Source organism: Ranitomeya imitator, chromosome 3, assembly GCF_032444005.1.
Source record: "Ranitomeya imitator isolate aRanImi1 chromosome 3, aRanImi1.pri, whole genome shotgun sequence".
NCBI classification, from domain to species: Eukaryota; Metazoa; Chordata; class Amphibia; order Anura; family Dendrobatidae; genus Ranitomeya; species Ranitomeya imitator.
The window spans coordinates 170,510,005-170,530,779 of record NC_091284.1 but is presented as its reverse complement, the minus strand read 5'-3'; positions in this window follow the sequence as shown (position 1 = coordinate 170,530,779).

Genomic DNA, 20,775 nt, shown 5'->3' with positions numbered 1-20,775 from the left:
GTCACTGCTGCCATATTGCTGCAACATGTGTAAAGTGGAATTCTACCGTGTTGGCACATCGCAAATCAAACAGTTAACCTGTAGGCTGAAAGACCTCTGTAGCAATGCAAGTCAATGACCTGTGTGGTGTGATTGTCAGAAATGAGTACACAGCAACCGTGCATTCTGCAGCAGCACATCCAGGCAGGGATAGTGATGGGGAAATTGCTGTACCACCAGCTTGAGGATGTGAGCCATGCAAGACACATGTGTGAGGTTGCCACGCCATAGGGCAGGCACCGAGTTTGCACTGTTATTGCACATGGCCTTCCCTGGCTCCAGGTTCAGTGGAGAAAACCATTGCTCTAACTCGGTCTGGATAGCTGTTCATAACTCTAGCTGTGTTACTGTGATCTCCAAGACATATTAATTTAAACACTGCCTGATTGCGGTGAGCCCTGGTTGCGCAGTACGGATATGGGTTCTTTTCTTTCTGCACTGTTGGAAGATGTGTCTCATTAACCCCTTTACCCCCAAGGGTGGTTTGCACGTTAATGACCGGGCCAATTTTTACAATTCTGACCACTGTCCCTTTATGAGGCTATAACACTGGAAGGCTTCAACGGATCCCAGTGATTCTGACATTGTTTTCTCATGACATATTGTACTTCATGATAGTGGTAAAAATTATTTGATAGTACCTGCGTTTATTTGTGAAAAAAAACGGAAATTTGGCGAAAATTATGAAAATTTAGCAATTTTCCAAAATTGAATTTTTAAGCAATTAAATCACAGAGATATGTCACACAAAATACTTAATAAGTAACATTTCCCACATGTCTACTTTACATCAGCACAATTTTGGAACCAAAATTTTTTTTGTTAGGGAGTTATAAGGGTTAAAAGTTGACCAGCAATTTCTCATTTTTACAACACCATTTTTTTTTTAGGGACCACATCTCATTTGAAGTCATTTTGAGGGGTCTATATGATAGAAAATACCCAAGTGTGACACCATTCTAAAAACTGCACCCTCAAGGTGCTCAAAACCATATTCAAAAAGTTTATTAACCCTTCTGGTGCTTCACAGGAATTTTTGGAATGTTTAAATAAAAATGAACATTTAACTTTTTTTCACAAAAAATTTACTTCAGCTCCAATTTGTTTTATTTTACCAAGGGTAACAGGAGAAAATGGCCCCCAAAAGTTGTTTTACAATTTGTCCTGAGTACACCGATACCCCATATGTGGGGGTAAACCACTGTTTGGGCGCATGACAGAGCTCAGAAGCGAAGGAGCGCAGTTTGACTTTTCAATGCAAAATTGACAGGAATTGAGATGGGACGCCATGTTGCGTTTGGAGAGCCACTGATGTACCTAAACATTGAAACCCCCCACAAGTGACACCATTTTGGAAAGTAGACCCCCTAAGGAACTTATCTAGAGGTGTGATGAGCACTTTGACCCACCAAGTGCTTCACAGAAGTTTATAATGCAGAACCGTAAAAATAAAAAATCATATTTTTTCACAAAAAATATCTTTTCGCCCCCAATTTTTTATTTTCCCAAGGGCACGAGAAGAAATTGGACCCAAAAGTTGTTGTACAATTTGTCCTGAGTACGCTGATACCCCATATGTGGGGGTAAACCACTGTTTGGGCGCATGGGAGAGCTCGGAAGGGAAGGAGCGCCGTTTGACTTTTCAATGCAAAATTGACAGGAATTGAGATCGGAAGCCATGTTGCATTTGGAGAGCCACTGATGTGCCTAAACATTGAAATTCCCCACAAGTGACACCATTTTGGAAAGTAGACCCCCTAAGGAACTTATCTAGAGGTGTAGTGAGCACTTTGACCCACCAAGTGCTTCATAGAAGTTTATAATGCAGAACCATAAAAATAAAAAAAATCATATTTTTTCACAAAAATTATCTTTTCACCCCCAGTTTTTTATTTTCCCAAGGGTAAGAAAAGAAATTGAACCCCAAAAGTTGTTGTACAATTTGTCCTGAGTATGCCGATACCCCATATGTGGGGGTAAACCACTGTTTGGGCGCATGGGAGAGCTCAGAATGGAAGGAGCGCCATTTGACTTTTCAATGCAAAATTGACAGGAATTGAGATGGGACGCCATGTTGCGTTTGGAGAGCCACTGATGTGCCTAAACATTGAAACCCCCCACAAGTGACACCATTTTGGAAAGTAGACCCCCTAAGGAACTTTTCTAGATGTGTTTTGAGCGCTTTGACCCACCAAGGGCTTCACAGAAGTTTATAATGCAGAGCCGTAAAAATAAAACAAAAAATTTTTCCCACAAAAATTATGTTTTAGCCCCCAGTTTTGTATTTTCCCGAGGGTAACAGGAGAAATTGGACCCCAAAATTTGTTGCCCAAATTGTCCTGAGGGCGATGATACACCATATGTGGGGGGAACCACTGTTTGGGCGCATGAGAGGGCTCGGAAGAGAAGGAGCGCCATTTGGAATGCAGACTTAGATGGAATGGTCTGCAGGTGTCACATTGTGTTTGCAGAGCTACTAATGTACCTAAACAGTAGAAACCCCCCACAAGTGACCCCATATTGGAAACTAGACCACCCAGGGAACTTATCTAGATGTGTTGTGAGAACTTTGAGCCCCCAAGTATTTCACTACAGTTTATAACGCAGAGCCGTGAAAATAAAAAATCTTTTTTTTCCCACAAAAATTATTTTTTAACCCCCAGTTTTGTATTTTCCCAAGGGTAACAAGAGAAGTTGGACCCCAAAAGTTGTTGTCCTATTTGTCCTGAGTACGCTAATACCCCATATGTTGGGGTAAACCCCTGTTTGGGCACACGGGAGAGCTCGGAAGGGAAGGAGCACTGTTTTACTTTTTCAACACAGAATTGGCTGGAATTGAGATCGGACGCCATGTCGCGTTTGGAGAGCCCCTGATGTGCCTAAACAGTGGAAACCCCCCAATTATAACTGAAACCCTAATCCAAACACACCCCTAACCCTAATCCCAACAGTAACCCTAACCTCACCTCTAACCCTGACACACCCCTAACCCTAATCCCAACCCTATTCCCAACTGTAAATGTAATCTAAACCCTAACTGTAACTTTAGCCCCCACCCTAACCCTAACTTTAGCCCAACCCTAACTGAAGCCTTAACCCTAGCCCCAACGCTAAACCTAGCCCTAACCCTAGCCCTAACCCTAGCCCTAATCCTAACTCTAGCCCTAACCCTAGCCCTAACCCTAACCCTAACCCTAATGGGAAAATGGAAATAAATACATTTTTTTAATTTTTCCCTAACTAAGGTAGTGATGAAGGGGGGTTTGATTTACTTTTATATCGGGTTTTTCAGCGGATTTTTATGATTGGCAGCCGTCACACACTGAAAAAAGCTTTTTATTGCAAAAAATATTTGAGTCATTTGAGGCCTTGTTTTTTTGCGGGACAAGTTGACGTTTTTATTGGTAACATTTTCGGGCATGTGACATTTTTTGATCGCTTTTTATTCCGATTTTTGTGAGGCAGAATGACCAAAAACCAGCTATTCATGAATTTCTTTTGGGGGAGGCGTTTGTACCGTTCCACGTTTGGTAAAATTGATAAAGCAGTTTTATTCTTCGGGTCAGTACGATTACAGCGATACCTCATTTATATCATTTTTTTATGTTTTGGCGCTTTTATACAATAAAAATTATTTTATAGAAAAATAATTATTTTTGCATCGCTTTATTCTCAGGACTATAACTTTTTTAAGATGTCATTTTCAGCGGTACCATGGATATTTATATCTGTCTTTTTGATCGCATGTTATTCCACTTTTTGTTCGGTGGTATGATAATAATGCGTTGTTTTTTGCCTTGTTTTTTTTTTTTTCTTACGGTGTTTACTGAAGGGGTTAACTAGTGGGCCAGTTTTATAGGTGGGGTCGTTATGGACGCGGCAATACTAAATATGTGTACTTTTATTGTTTTTTTTTATTTAGATAAAGAAATGTATTTATGGGAATAATATATATTTTTTTTTTCATTATTTAGGAATATTTTTTTTTTTTTTACACATTTGGAAATTTTTTTTTTTACGTTTTTACTTTGTCCCAGGGGGGGACATCACAGATCGGTGATCTGACAGTTTGCACAGCACTCTGTCAGATCACCGATCTGTCTCAGAGCACTGCAGGCTTCACAGTGCCTGCTCTGAGCAGGCTCTGTGAAGCCACCTCCCTCCCTGCAGAACTCGGATGCCGCGGCCATCTTGGATCCGGGCCCGCTACAGGGAGGGAGGTAGGGAGACCCTCGCAGCAACGCGATCACATCGCGTTGCTGCGGGGGGCTCAGGGAAGCCCGCAGGGAGCCCCCTCTCTGTGCGATGCTTCCCTGTACCGCCGGCACATCGCGATCATGTTTGATCGCGGTGTGCCGGGGGTTAATGTGCCAGGAGCGGTCCGTGACCACTCCTGGCACATAGTGCCGGATGTCAGCTGCGATAGGCAGCTGACACCCGGCCGCGATTGGCCACGCTCCCCCCGTGAGCACTGCCGATAGCATATGACGTACTATCCCGTCGGTGGTAATAGGGGCCCACCCCACCTCGAAGGGATAGTACATCTAATGTCAGAAAGAGGTTAAGGGATAGATTGAGGTTGCAGGTGGAGGACCTAGATGAGGTGGAGGAGCCAGAAGAAGTGGAGGAAGTGTTGGATACAGATGTTTGTCCCTCAAGCCTTGGAGATAAGCCTCTTGAATGTCTGCTCCCACAGCCACCAGAGTCACCCAATGCCCTATCAGTGAGATGAGATGCCCCTGGCCATGTTTGCTTGTTCAGGTGTCAGTGGTGAAAAGCACGCTGGCAGAGAAAAAGTTTTTCAGGGAATGCGAGATGTTGTCTGTGATATGCTGATATAGTGCCGGTATAGCTTTCTTATAGAAGTAATGGCGACTGGGCAACTGGTACTGGAGGACTGCAGCAGCCTTCAACTTTCAGAAACCATCTGTATCCACCAGGTGGAAAGGTAGCATTTCCTTGGCCAACAGCTCTTAGCTTTGGCATGTATAGGAGGAAATGTTCTTTTATGTGCAAAAAAAAAGGGAATGTCCAGCTCCACCAAATCCGTGAAGATAAAATTTCTTTATTCACAAACTTGTAGCATAGAGGAAACAAACTTCAGCACAAACCATATGGGTGTGAATCTCAACGTGTTTCTGGAGACTAAGCTCCCTTATTCATGACATGATTGACATGGTGCTAGTTGAGTGTGGGCAATGACAGATGCAGGTAAGGAGGCATCTTTGTATACACCGTGGACAGGGGATTGGCTTGTACACACAACAGTGGAAGAAGAAGTGGTCTCGCCCGCACACACTGTTCCTGGAACCTGTGGTTCGGCACACAAAGTAGGGTGCTTTGCTGCCATGTGCCTACGCCTCCCTCCCCTTGTGTGCTTCTGTCCTTGCTCTGCATGTCCTCCTGTCAGGTTGGGTCAGTTACTATATCATCCACCACCTCATCTTCCACTTCCGCACCCTGGTCCTCCTCCTGAGTTTCTGCCAATTGTGTCTCATCATTGTCCACCTCTTGCTATACGTTCCCACTGTTACCTTGTTGTGACCGTGGCTGCTCAAATATTTAGGCATCGCTACATGGAATCTCATCTTGCCCCGCTTCAAGTGGACCGGGCGAGAGGCTCAAATCTGTAAATGGAAACGTGAACAGCTCTTCCGAGTGTCCAAGTGTGGGATCAGTTGTTTCCAGGCCCTCGGCATGGTGGGAGGAAGGAGGATCAGAGTGAGGAATATGCAGCCCAGATTTACGGCTACTCAGACTTGACTGTGTGGAAGACAGGTTGCTTGTGGTGGTGGAAGACTGACTGGAAGTATTAACCACTATCCAAACAACAACCTTTTCACACTGCTCTGGTTTCATACTGTTGTTTTGCTGCAGTCCCCTAGTAATTGGGACAGGAAGGTGGGTGTTTGTTGTGGCCCAATTTTAGCTTGCCCATGGCCACCATCTCTGCATGCACCATTACCATCATGTCCAGTTCCCTGACCCTTGCCACTAGCCTTGCCCATTTTAAATGGACTACAATATTTTCCATGTTCACTACTAATGGCTGAATTTGGGCCGAACTTATATGTGATCTGTGTGCGGGAAAACCACAGTTTAAAATATCTGTCCTGTAATTTTTTTTTAGCATACTGGTGTCAGTTTCTAGGGTAACACACAGCAAAAACAGTTCAACAGAGGCCTCAAATGTCACAATTTGTAGCCCATAGATAGATGAGGCGTGTCACAGAGATACCACACTGTAAAATATGTGGCCTGTGTTTTTATTTTCTTTTACAGCAAAATAGTGTATAGAACTAGGGTAACACACAGCAAAAAAGGTAAATGGAAGCCTCAAATGCTACAATTTGTAGCACACAGATGAGGCGTGTCATGGAGATACCACACTGTCAAATATGTGGCCTGTATTTTTATTTTTTAAATCAAAATAGTGTTTAGAACTAGGGTAACACACAGCAAAAACAGTTCAATGGAGCCCTCAAATGCCACAATTTGTAGCCCACAGATAGATGAGGCATGTCATGGAGAAACTACACTGTAAAATATGAGGCCTGTATTTTTATTTTTGGCAGCAAAATCGTGTATAGAACTAGGGTAATACACAGCAAAAACAGTTCAATGGAGCCCTCAAATGCCACAATTTGTAACCCGCAGATTGATGAGGCACGTCACAAAAAATTGGCGCTTTATTACCATACCACTGAACAAAAAGTGGAATAACACGCGATCAAAAAGACAGATATAAATATCCATGGTACCGCTGAAAACATCATCTTGTCCCGCAAAAAACGGGCCACCATACAGCATCATCAGAAAAAAACTAAAAAAGTTATAGTCCTGAGAATAAAGCGATGTAAAAATAATTATTTTTTCTATAAAATAGTTTTTATCGTATAAAAGTGCCAAAACATAAAAAAATTATATAAATGAGGTATCGCTGTAATCGTACTGACCTGAAGAATAAAACTGCTTTATCAATTTTACCAAATGCGGAACGGTATAAACGCCTCCCCCAAAAGAAATTAATGATGCGGGTTTTTGGTTATTCTGCCTCACAAAAATCGGAATAAAAAGCGATCAAAAAATGTCACATGCCCGAAAATGTTACCAATAAAAACGTCAACTCGTCCCACAAAAAACAAGACCTCACATGACTCTGTGGACCAAAATATGGAAAAATTATAGCTCTCAAAATGTGGTAATGCAAAAAATATTTTTTGCAATAAAAAACCTCTTTCAGTGTGTGACGGCTGCCAATCATAAAAATCCGCTAAAAAATCCGCTATAAAAGTAAATCAAACCGCCCTTCATCACTACCTTAGTTAGGGAAAAATTAAAAAAAATGTATTTATTTCCATTTTCCCATTAGGGCTAGGGTTAGGGCTAGGGTTAGGCTTAGGGCTAGGGTTAGGGTTTGGGCTAGGGTTAGGGCTAGGGTTAGGGTTAGGGTTGGGGCTAGGGTTAAGGCTACAGTTAGGGTTGGGGCTAAAGTTAGGGTTAGGGTTGGGGCTAAAGTTACGGTTAGGGTTTAGATTACATTTACAGTTGGGAATAGGGTTGGGATTAGGGTTAGGGGTGTGTCAGGGTTAGAGGTGAGGTTAGGGTTATTGTTGGGATTAGGGATAGGGGTGTGTTTGGATTAGGGTTTCAGTTATAATTGGGGGGTTTCCACTGTTTAGGCACATCAGGGGCTCTCCAAACGCGACATGGCGTCCGATCTCAATTCCAGCCAATTCTGCGTTGAAAAAGTAAAACAGTGCTCCTTCCCTTCCGAGCTCTCCCGTGTGCCCAAACAGGGGTTTACCCCAACATATGGGGTATTAGCGTACTCAGGACAAATAGGACAACAACTTTTGGGGTCCAACTTCTCTTGTTACCCTTGGGAAAATACAAAACTGGGGGCTAAAAAATAATTTTTGTGGGAAAAAAAAGATTTTTTATTTTCACGGCTCTGCGTTATAAACTGTAGTGAAACACTTGGGGGCTCAAAGTTCTCACAACACATCTAGATAAGTTCCCTGGGGGGGTCTAGTTTCCAATATGGGGTCACTTGTGGGGGATTTCTACTGTTTAGGTACATTAGGGGCTCTGCAAACGCAATGTGACGCCTGCAGACCATTCCATCTAAAGCCCCCGTCACACATAGCGAGATCGCTAGCGAGATCGCTGCTGAGTCACAAGTTTTGCGACGCAACAGCGACCTCAGTAGCGATCTCGCTATGTGTGACACGTAGCAGCGACCAGGCCCCTGCTGTGAGATCGCTGGTCGTGTCGGAATGGCCTGGACCGTTTTTTGATCGTTGAGGTCCCGCTGGGTAGCACACATCGCTGTGTTTGACACCTTACCAACGACCTCGTTTACAGGACGTCCCATTGAATCGTCATGAAATAGCATCATTGTACAGGTCGCTACAGGTCGCTGCATCGCTGCTGCGTCGTTGGGGAGATCGCACTGTGTGACATCTCACCAGCGACCACATAGCGACGCAGCAACGATCCCTGACAGGTCGTATCGTTGTCGGGATCGCTTAAGCGTCGCTATGTGTGACGGGGCCTTAAGTCTGCATTCCAAATGGCACTCCTTCCCTTCCTAGTTCCTAGTTAATATTGAATAGAAGCCTCTAGTGCCACAACTTGTAGCCCACAGATAGATGAGGCATGTCACAGAGATACCACACTGTAAAATATGTGGCCTATATTTTTATTTTTTACAGCAAAATAATGTTTAGTGTTAGGGTAACACACAGCAAAAACAGTTCAATGGAGCTCTCAAATGCCACAATTTGTAGCCCACAGATAGATGAGGTGTGTCACAGAGATACGACACTGTAGAATATATGGCCTGTATTTTTTTTAACAGCAAAATAGTGTATAGTTGTAGGGTAACACACAGCAAAAAAAGGTGATTGGAAGCCTCAAATGCCACAATTTGTAGCCCACAGATAGATGAGGCGTGTCATGGAGATACCACACTGTAAATTATGTGCCCAGTATTTTTTACAGCAAAATAGTGTATAGAACTGGGGTAACACACAGCAAAAAAGGTGAATGGAAGCCTCAAATGCCACAATTTGTAGCTCACAGATAGCTGAGGCATGTCATGTCACAGAGATACCACACTGAAAATATGTGACCTGTATTTTTCTCTTTTTACGGCAAAATAGAGTATAGAACTAGGGTAATAAAGAGCAAAAAAAGTTGAATGAAGCCTCAAATGCCACAATTTGTAGCCCACAGATAGCTGAAGCATGTCACGGAGATACCACACTGAAAATGTGTCCTGTATTTTTATTTTTACAGCAAAATAGTATTTAGAACTAGGGTAACACACAGCAAAAATAGTTCAATGGAGATGCCACACTGTAAAATATGTGGCCTGTATTTTTTTGGGGGGGATGCCAAAATTGTGTCAATAAGTAGGCACTGACACAACAAACAAATTCTATGGAGCCCTGAAATGGCACAATTTTGAGCACAATGATATGCGATCCGTGTGATGTACAAAACCCAGTTTAAAATATCTGCCCTGTTGCTAAATATTCTTTTGGCATCTAAATATTTTGGGGCAGTAAAATAGTGTCAGCAAATTGTATAAGACACTCAAAAAAAATTCTACAGTGCCACTAAAAATGGCAGAATTTTCTGTGCAGTCAGATGCGAAGGCTGGGACAGGCAAACCCGTTTAAAATACACCATGTTCCAAATTATTAGGCAAATTATATTTTTCTCTGATTTTCCTAAATGGTCAGTGCAAACGACAGACAGTCTACGAGAAGAAAGACCACAAAAAACAAAAAGACAGCACCACAATGGATGGTGAAAAAATAAGAGCTTACATTTATTCTGCCTCCTGTAGCGACGTTTCGGTCAACAGACATTTATCAAGAAAGTGCTTGATAAAGGTCTGTTGACCAAAACGTCGCTACAGGAGACAGAATAAATGTAAGCTCTTATTTTTTCACCATCCATTGTGGCGCTGTCTTTTTATTCTTTGTAGTCTAAGAAAAGTCATCACCCGTTAGAATATACACCAAATTTTATTGAAGAAACCTCCCAATGATAAGGCACAGTAGAATTTTTAAACATTTGATATGTTTTAAAGAACTGAAAATGCTCATTTGTTGAATTTGCAGCATTAGGAGGTCACATTCACTGAACAAAAAAGCTATTTAACTCCAAAATATCCTAACAGGCCAAGTTACATGTTAACATAGGAACCCTTCTTTGATATCATCTTCACAATTCTTGCATCCATTGAACTTGTGAGTTTTTGGAGAGTTTCTTCTTTTATACCATGGAAGAAAGTTATCAGCCAGAAACTCTATATACGTTGCAGCAGTCATTTTCACTCCTTCAGGAACCTTAAAGGGCCCTACCAGCTGTTTCCCCATGATTCTGGCCCAAAATAAGAATCCTCCACCTCCTTGCTGACGTCGCAGCCTTGTTGGAACATGGTAGCCATCCACCAACCATCCACTACTCCATCCATCTGGACCATCCAGGGTGGCTCGACACTCATCAGTAAACAAGACTGTTTGAAAATTAGTCTTCATGTATGTCTGGGCCCACTGCAACCGTTTCTGCTTGTGAACACTGTTTAGGGGTGGCCGAATAGTAGGTTTATGAACCAAAGCAAGCATTTGAAGGATACTACACCTTGAGGTTTGAGGGACTCCAGAGGCACCAGCAGCTACAAATATCTGTTTGCTGGTTTGTAATGGCTTTTTAGCAGCTGCTCTCTTAATCCGATGAACTTGCCTGGCAGAAACCTTCCTCATTATGCCTTTATTAGCACGAACACGTCTGTGCTCAGATTCAGCCAGAAATCTCTTAACAGTATGATGATCACGCTTATGTTTTCGGGAAATATCTAATGTTTTCATCCCTTGACCAAGACATTGCACTATTTGATGCTTTTCAGCAGCAGAGAGATCATTTTTCTTTCCCATGTTACTTGAAAGCTGTGGCCTGCTTAATAACATGGAACATCATTTTTAAGTAGTTTTCCTTTAATTAGAATCACTTGGAAATATAATTATCACGTGTTTAAGATTGATTTCAGTGATCCATTGAGCCCTGAGACACAATACCATCCATGAGTTTATTTGAAAAACAAAACAATTAAATCTTTATAACACTTAAATCCAATTTGCATAATAATTTGGAACAAGGTGTAGCTGGATTTTCACATTGTACTATGAAAAGGATCTGGCTGTAGTCTGCAGGGTCAACAAGCTATTGGAGAAAAAAGGCAGGTTCTGGATTGATTTGGAATAAAATAATCAGGATTAAGATGCAAAAAATGGTGAAAAAATAATCCAAATTTTGTTAAAAAAGCGCCATTTTCCGATAGCTGTAGCATCTCCGTTTTTCGTGATGTCGGGTTGTATGAGGGCTTATTTTTTGCATGCCAAGCTGACATTTTTAATGATACCATTGTAGTACAGATACAATCTTTTGATCGCCCTTTATTACATGTTAATGCAATGTCGCGGCGACTAAAAAAACGTTATTCTGGCGTTTTGACTTTTTTCTCGCTATGCTGTTTAGCCATCAGGTTAATCCTTTTTATTGATAGATCGGAATGCAGCAATACCAAATATGTGTATGCTTGACTTTATTTTTATTGTTTTATTTTGAATGGGGTGAAAGGGGGGTGATTTACTCACTTGCTATGAGCGCTGACCACTGGGTAGCTCTCACAGAAAGCTGGCACTGGCAACCATATAGGTCTCCAGGAGACCTCAAGTTGTCATGCCAACACACCGGTGACCCGCAGTCACGTGATGGGGTCACCGGTTTGTGTATTTCCGGTGCGATTGCCAGAATTGTGATTTAAATGCAACTGTTAGAGTTTGACAGCGGCTTTTAACTAGTTAATAGCTGCGTGTGGATCGCAATTTCACCCGCGGCTATTGTGGACACTTGTCAACTGTTCAAAACAGCTGACATGTCCCCGGAAAGATGTGGACTCACCGTCGGAGCCCACCTCAAAGGGAGGGAGTCCAACATCAATGTACTTTTATGCCCGGTGTCGGAAAGGGGATAAGATGCAGAACTTGCACAATCGGTGGCTGACTAAATACTTTTTTTCCCCACTGTATGATGTGGATGTGGAGCTTTTTTAACTCTGCCACAGTACATGACTACTTTTTTTTACATGTAGCATTTACTCAGGTTTCTCCTTATATGTACAATTAGCAGAGTTGCTACTATATTCATTGTTTGGTTCCAGGTGCATATATATGTAAAATTAACAAAATGTATGATTGGAGAATTTTCTAAATACATTCACACCAGTGTATAACAAATCGGTCAGTTTCATTCAGAAAAGTAGGATGACTTTTTTCCATAAATCTAAATACGGTTTTTCTACAGCAGCAGATATCAATTATTTAGAAAACCATTTACAGTTTCCTGTGTTACAGAATTGGAATGTATCCTGTAGTACAGAGACTGGTCATGTGGTGAATGGGCGGTATGTATCACAGAAGTGGGTGGCCCTGTGATGGAAGCCTGAGCTTGTTTTCTCAGCAGATCTACTGCTGAGGGTTTACTATACATTGGGAATAGGGTTGAGCGACTTTTACTTTTTAAAGGTCGAGTCGGGTTTTGCGAAACCCGACTTTCTCATTAATCCAATTTTTTCCGCGATTTAACCCTTAAATTTAATGTTAGTAGTATGTATGAGCAAAATTTGGGCACTGTAGCTATTAAATTTAAGGGTTAAATCGCGGAAAAAATTGGCGTGGGCTCCCGTGCAATTTTCTCCACCAGACTGGTAAAGCCAGTGACTGAGGGCAGATATTAATAGCCTAGAGAGGGTCCACGGTTATTGGCACCCCCTGGCTAAAAACATCTGCCCCCAGTCACCCCAGAAAAGGCACATCTGGAAGATGCGCCTGTTCTGGCACTTGGCCACTCTCTTCCCTCTCCCGTGTAGCGGTGGTATATGGGGTAATGAAGGGTTAATGTCACCTTGTTATTGTAAGGTGACATTAATCCAGATTAATAATGGAGAGGCGTCAATTATGACACCTATCCATTATTAATCCAATAGTATGAAATGGTAAAAAAAACACACACGCACAATATTGCAAAGTATTTTAATGATATAAGCACACAGGTTGTTGTAATATTTTATTCCACTCTCAATCCACCTGAAGACCCTCGACCTGTAACAAATTAAAAATAATAAACCAACAATATCCCATACCTTCCGATGATCTGTCACGCCCCACAATGTAAATCCATCTGAAGGGGTTTAAATATTTTACAGGCAGGAGCTCTGCTATAATGCAGCTGTGCTCATGCCAGTAAAACCCCGGAGAATGAAGGTAATGTAGGTCAATGACCTGTAGTTACCTTCATTCGCGGTGATGCGCCCTCTGCTGGATGTCCTCATATGACCTTGAGCGTGGGAACTTTTCTGAATATTTTCCCAGCCTCGAGGTCATATGAGGACATCCAGCAGAGGGCGCATCACCGCGAATGAAGGTAACTACAGGTCATTGACCTACTTTCCATTCATTCGCTGGGGTTTTACTGGCATGAGAACAGCTGCATTAGCAGAGCTCCTGCCTGTAAAATAATTTAACCCCTTCAGATGGATTTACATCGTGGGACGTGACAGATCATCGGAAGGTATGGGATATTTTTGGTTTATTATTTTTAATTTGTTACAGGTCGAGGGTCTTCAGGTGGATTGAGAGTGGAATAAAATATTACAACAACCTGTGTGTTTATTTCATTAAAATACTTTGCAATATTGTGTGTGTTTTTTTAACCATTTAATAATATTGGATTAACCCCTTCATGACCCAGCCTATTTTGACCTTAAAGACCTTGCCGTTTTTTGCAATTCTGACCAGTGTCCCTTTATGAGGTAATAACTCAGGAACGCTTCAACGGATCCTAGCGGTTCTGAGATTGTTTTTTCGTGACATATTGGGCTTCATGTTAGTGGTAAATTTAGGTCAATAAATTCTGCGTTTATTTGTGATAAAAACAGAAATTTGGCAAAAATTTTGAAAATTTCGCAATTTTCACATTTTGAATTTTTATTCTGTTAAACCAGAGAGATATGTGACACAAAATAGTTAATAAATAACATTTCCCACATGTTTACTTTACATCAGCACAATTTTGGAAACAAAATTTTTTTTGTTAGGAAGTTATAAGGGTTAAAATTTGACCAGCGATTTGTCATTTTTACAACGAAATTTACAAAACCATTTTTTTTAGGGACCACCTCACATTTGAAGTCAGTTTGAGGGGTCTATATGGCTGAAAATACCCAAAAGTGACACCATTCTAAAAACTGCACCCCTCAAGGTACTCAAAACCACATTCAAGAAGTTTATTAACCCTTCAGGTGCTTCACAGCAGAAGAAGCAACATGGAAGGAAAAAATGAACATTTAACTTTTTAGTCACAAAAATTATCTTTTAGCAACAATTTTTTTATTTTCCCAATGGTAAAAGGAGAAACTGAACCACAAAGTTGTTGTCCAATTTGTCCTGAGTACGCTGATACCTCATATGTGGGGGTAAACCACTGTTTGGGCGCACGGCAGGGCTTGGAAGGGAAGGAGCGCCATTTGACTTTTTGAATCAAAAATTGGCTCCACTCTTTTAGCGGACACCATGTCAAGTTTGGAGAGCACCCGTGTGCCTAAAAATTGGAGCTCCCCCACAAGTGACCCCATTTTGGAAACTAGACGCCCCAAGGAACTTATCTAGATGCATAGTGAGCACTTTGAACCCCCAGGTGCTTCACAAATTGATCCGTAAAAATGAAAAAGTACTTTTTTTTCACAAAAAAATTCTTTTAGCCTCAATTTTTTCATTTTCACATGGGCAACAGGATAAAATGGATCCTAAAATGTGTTGGGCAATTTCTCCTGAGTACACCAATACCTCACATGTGGGGGTAAACCACTGTTTGGGCACATGGTAAGGCTCGGAAGGGAAGGAGCGCCATTTGACTTTTTGAATGAAAAATTATTTCCATCGTTAGCGGACACCATGTCGCGTTTGGATAGCTCCTGTGTGCCTAAACATTGGCGCTCCCCCACAAGTGACCCCATTTTGGAAACTAGACCCCCCAAGGAACTTATTTAGATGCCTAGTGAGCACTTTAAACCCTCAGGTGCTTCACAAATTGATCTGTAAAAATGAAAAAGTACTTTTTTTTCACAAAAAAATTCTTTTCGCCTCAATTTTTTCATTTTCACATGGGCAGTAGGATAAAATGGATCATAAAATTTGTTGGGCAATTTCTCCCGAGTATGCCGATACCTCATATGTGGGGGTAAACCACTGTTTGGGCACTCAGAAGGGCTCGGAAGGGAAGGCGCGCCATTTGACTTTTTGAATGGAAAATTAGCTCCAATTGTTAGCGGACACCATGTCGCGTTTGGAGAGCCCCTGTGTGCCTAAACATTGGAGCTCCCCCACAAGTGACCCCATTTTGGAAACTAGACCCCCCAAGGAACTTATCTAGATGCATATTGAGCACTTTAAACCCCCAGGTGCTTCACAGATGTTTATAACGCAGAGCCATGAAAATAAAAAATAATTTTTCTTTCCTCAAAAATGATTTTCTAGCCTGGAATTTCCTATTTTGCCAAGTATTGTTGTCCAGTTTGTCCTGAGTACGCTGATACCCCATATGTGGGGGTAAACCACTGTTTGGGCGCACGGCAGGGCTCGGAAGGGATGGCACGCCATTTGGCTTTTTAAATGGAAAATTAGCTCCAATCATTAGCGGACACCATGTCACGTTTGGAGAGCCCCTGTGTGCCTAAACATTGGAGATCCCCCAGAAATGACCCCATTTTGGAAACTAGACCCCCAAAGGAACTAATCTAGATGTGTGGTGAGGACTTTGAACCCCCAAGTGCTTCACAGAAGTTTATAACGCAGAGCCATGAAAATAAAATAAAAAAATTATTTTCTCAAAAATGATCTTTTAGCCTGCAATTTTTTATTTTCCCAAGGGTAACAGGAGAAATTTGACCCCAAAAGTTGTTGTCCAGTTTCTCCGGAGTACGGTGATACCCCATATGTGGGGGTAAACCACTGTGTGGGCACACGTTGGGGCTCGGAAGTGAAGTAGTGACGTTTTGAAATGCAGACTTTGATGGAATGCTCTGCGGGCGTCACGTTGCGTTTGCAGAGCCCCTGATGTGCCTAAATAGTAGAAACCCCCCACACGTGACCCCATTTTGGAAACTAGACCCCGAAAGGAACTTATCTAGATGTGTGGTGAGCACTTTGAACCCCCAAGTGCTTCATAGAAGTTTATAATGCAGAGCCGTGAAAATAATAAATACGTTTTCTTTCCTCAAAAATAATTATTTAGCCCAGAATTTTTTAATTTTCCCAAGGGTAACAGGAGAAATTTGACCCCAATATTTGTTGTCCAGTTTCTCCGGAGTACGGTGATACCCCATATGTGGGGGTAAACCACTGTGTGGGCACACGTTGGGGCTCGGAAGTGAAGTAGTGACGTTTTGAAATGCAGACTTTGATGGAATGCTCTGCGGGCGTCACGTTGCGTTTGCAGAGCCCCTGATGTGCCTAAACAGTAGAAACCCCCCACACGTGACCCCATTTTGGAAACTAGACCCCGAAAGGAACTTATCTAGATGTGTGGTGAGCACTTTGAACCCCAAAGTGCTTCATAGAAGTTTATAATGCAGAGCCGTGAAAATAATAAATACGTTTTCTTTCCTCAAAAATAATTATTTAGCCCAGAATTTTTTATTTTCCCAAGGGTAACAGGAGAAATTGGACCCCAATAGTTGTTGTCCAGTTTCTCCTGAGTACGCTGATACCCCATGTGTGGGGGTAAACCACTGTTTGGGCACACGTCGGGGCTCAGAAGGGAAGTAGTGACTTTTGAAATGCAGACTTTGATGGAATGGTCTGCGGGCGTCACATTGCGTTTGCAGAGCCCCTGGTGTGCCTAAACAGTAGAAACCCCCCACAAGTGACCACATTTTAGAAACTAGACCCCCCAAGGAACTTATCTAGATATGTGCTGAGCACTTTGAACCCCCAAGTGCTTCACAGACGTTTACAACGCAGAGCCGTGAAAATAAAAAATCATTTTTCTTTCCTCAAAAATGATGTTTTAGCAAGCATTTTTTAGATTCACAAGGGTAACAGGAGAAATTGGACCCCAGTAATTGTTGCGCAGTTTATCCTGAGTACACTGATACCCCATATGTGGGGGTAAACCACTGTTTGGGCACACGTCGGGGCTCGGAAGTGAGGGAGCACCATTTGACTTTTTGAATACGAGATTGGCTGGAATCAATGGTGGCGCCATGTTGCGTTTGGAGACCCCTGATGTGCCTAAACAGTGGTAACCCCTCAATTCTACCTCCAACACTAACCCCAACACACCCCTAACCCTAATCCCAACTGTAGCCATAACCCCAACACAACCCTAACCACAACCCTAATTCCAACCCTAACCCTAAGGCTATGTGCCCACGTTGCGGATTCGTGTGAGATATTTCCGCACCATTTTTGAAAAATCCGCGGGTAAAAGGCACTGCGTTTTACCTGCGGATTTTCCGCGGATTTCCAGTGTTTTTTGTGCGGATTTCACCTGCGGATTCCTATTGAGGAACAGGTGTAAAACGCCGCGGAATCCGCACAAAGAATTGACATGCTGCGGAAAATACAACGCAGCGTTTCCGCGCGGTATTTTCTGCACCATGGGCACAGCGGATTTGGTTTTTCATATGTTTACATGGTACTGTAAACCTGATGGAATACTGCTGCGAATCCGCAGCGGCCAATCCGCAGCCAAATCCGCACCGTGTGCACATAGCCTAATTCTAAAGGTATGTGCACACTGCGGAAAACACTGCAGATCCGCAGCAGTTTCCCATGAGTTTACAGTTCAATGTAGACCTATGGGAAACAAAAATCGCTGTACACACGCTGTGGAAAAACTGCATGGAAACACAGCGGTTTACATTCCGCAGCATGTCACTTCTTTGTGCGGATTCCGCAGCGGTTTTACAACTGCTCAAATAGAAAATCGCAATTGTAAAACCGCAGTGAAATGCGCAGAAAAAAACGCGGTAAATCCGCAGCGGTTTAGCACTGCGGATTTATCAAATCCGCAGCGGAAAAATCCGCAGAGGACCAGAATACGTGTGCACATACTGAAACCCTAACCCTAACCCTACCCCTAACCCTAACCCTACCCCTAACCCTACCCCTAACCCTAACCCTAGCCCTAACCCTACCCCTAACCCTAACCCTACCCCTAACCCTAACCCTACCCCTAACCCTACCCCTATTCTAACATTAGTGGAAAAAAAAAATTTCTTTATTTTTTTATTGTCCCTACCTATGGGGGTGACAAAGGGGGGGGGTCATTTATTATTTTTTTTATTTTGATCACTGAGATATAATCTATCTCAGTGATCAAAATGCACTTTGGAACGAATCTGCCGGCCGGCAGATTCGGCGGGCGCACTGTGCATGCGCCCGCCATTTTGGAAGATGGCGGCGCCCAGGGAGAAGACGGACGGGACCCCGGCAGGATCGGTAAGTATGATGGGGTGGGGGGGACCACGGGGGGGATCGGAGCACGGGGGGGAATCGGAGCGCGGCAGGCGTGGAACGGAGCACGGGGGCGTGGAACGGAGCACGGGGGAGTTGGAACGGAGCACGGGGGGGTGGAACGGAGCACGGGGGGGTGGATCGGAATGCAGGGGGGGTGATTGGAGCACGGGGGGGCGATTGGAGCACGGGGGGAGCGGACAAGAGCACGGGGGGAGCGGAGCACTGGATGGAGGGGAGCCGGAGCAGTGTACCGGCCAGATCGGGGGGCTGGGGGGGCGATCGGTGGGGTGGGGGCACATTAGTATTTCCAGCCATGGCCGATGATATTGCAGCATCGGCCATGGCTGGATTGTAATATTTCACCCGTTATAATAGGTGAAATATTACAAATCGCTCTGATTGGCAGTTTCACATTCAACAGCCAATCAGAGTGATCGTAGCCACGAGGGGGTGAAGCCACCCCCCCGGGCTAAACTACCACTCCCCCTGTCCCTGCAGATCGGGTGAAATGGGAGTTAACCCTTTCACCGGATCTGCAGGGACGCGATCTTTCCATGACGCCACATAGGCGTCATGGGTCGGATTGGCACCGACTTTCATGACGCCTACGTGGCGTCAAAGGTCGGGAAGGGGTTAATAATGGATAGGTGTCATAATTGACACCTCTCCATTATTAATCTGCCTTAATGTCACCTTACAATAGCAAGGTGACATTAACCCTTCATTACCCCATATCCCACCTCTACACGAGAGTGGTGAAGTGCCAGAATAGGTGAATCTTCCAGATGTGCCTTTTCTGGGGTGGCTGGGGGCAGATGTTTTTAACCAGGGGGGCCAACAACCATGGACCCTCTCTAGGCTATTAATATCTGCCCTCAGTCACTGGCTTTACCACTCTGGCGGAGAAAATTGTGCGGGAGCCCACGCCAATTTTTTCCGCGATTTAACCCTTACATTTAATAGCTACAGCGCCCAAATTTTGCACGTACACACTACTAACATTAGTAGGAATATGACATGGTTTACTGTATGTAAACCATGTCTCATATCATGTTGGGTTTAGGAAGGAGAAATGAAAAGCTGGCAATTGAATTACCGACTTTTCTGCTATATCGTGCTGAAGTAAATATAAATATATCTATGTTCCCAATACGAAGAAAAAAATGGAGCGCACTCGCCGATCATGCTGTGCAGGTCTCTTTATTCGAACGTAATGTGATACATCTTCACGACCGGGGGTGCTGTACAAGGGGTGCGGCGAAGCTTGACGACGGCCGTTTCGCGCCTATCTGGCGCTTCAACGGGTCACAATGACCCGTTGAAGCGCCAGATAAGCGCCAGATAGGCGCGAAACGGCCGTCGTCAAGCTTCGCCGCACCCCTTGTACAGCACCCCCGGTCGTGAAGATGTATCACATTACGTTCGAATAAAGAGACCTGCACAGCATGATCGGCGAGTGCGCTCCATTTTTTTCTTCGTATTGGGAACATTACATGGACTTTTCTCCAGCGGAGCTCTGCACCCAGGATCAGATATCTTGGCCTATTCAGCACAGGTGAGCGGTTCCCACTTTGTTCTTCCTGGCAGTGGTGCTGTCCGGCTGTTTCTATTGTTTTTGCATAAATATATCTATATATGTGTCTCAATGACATATATATATAAAAATGGCGCTGAACGCGTCATACGAAACCCGACTTTGGTGCGAAGATCGCCGACCGCATGGCCGACCCCCAACCTAGGATCGGGTCGGGTTTCATGAAACCCGACTTTGCCAAAAGTCGGTGACTTTTGAAATTGTCCTATCCGTTTCGCTCAACCCTAATTGGGAAGGCTTTAGGCTGTGTGCACACGTTAAGGATTTAAAAAAAAATGTTCATGTTTTTTCATATAAAAACGCAATAAAACCGTGAAAAAAAGCGCATACATTAAGCATCCTATTATTAGAATGCAATCCACAATTTTTGTGCACATGTTGCGCTTTTTTTCTGAGGCGGAATCGCTTTCTGGAAAAAAACGCAGCATGTTCATTCTTTGTGCAGAATCACTGGGATTATGCACACATAGGAATGCATTGATCCGCTCCCTTTCTGCATGGGGCTATGCCCACCATATGGGAAGTAAGCGGATCATGTGCAGTTGG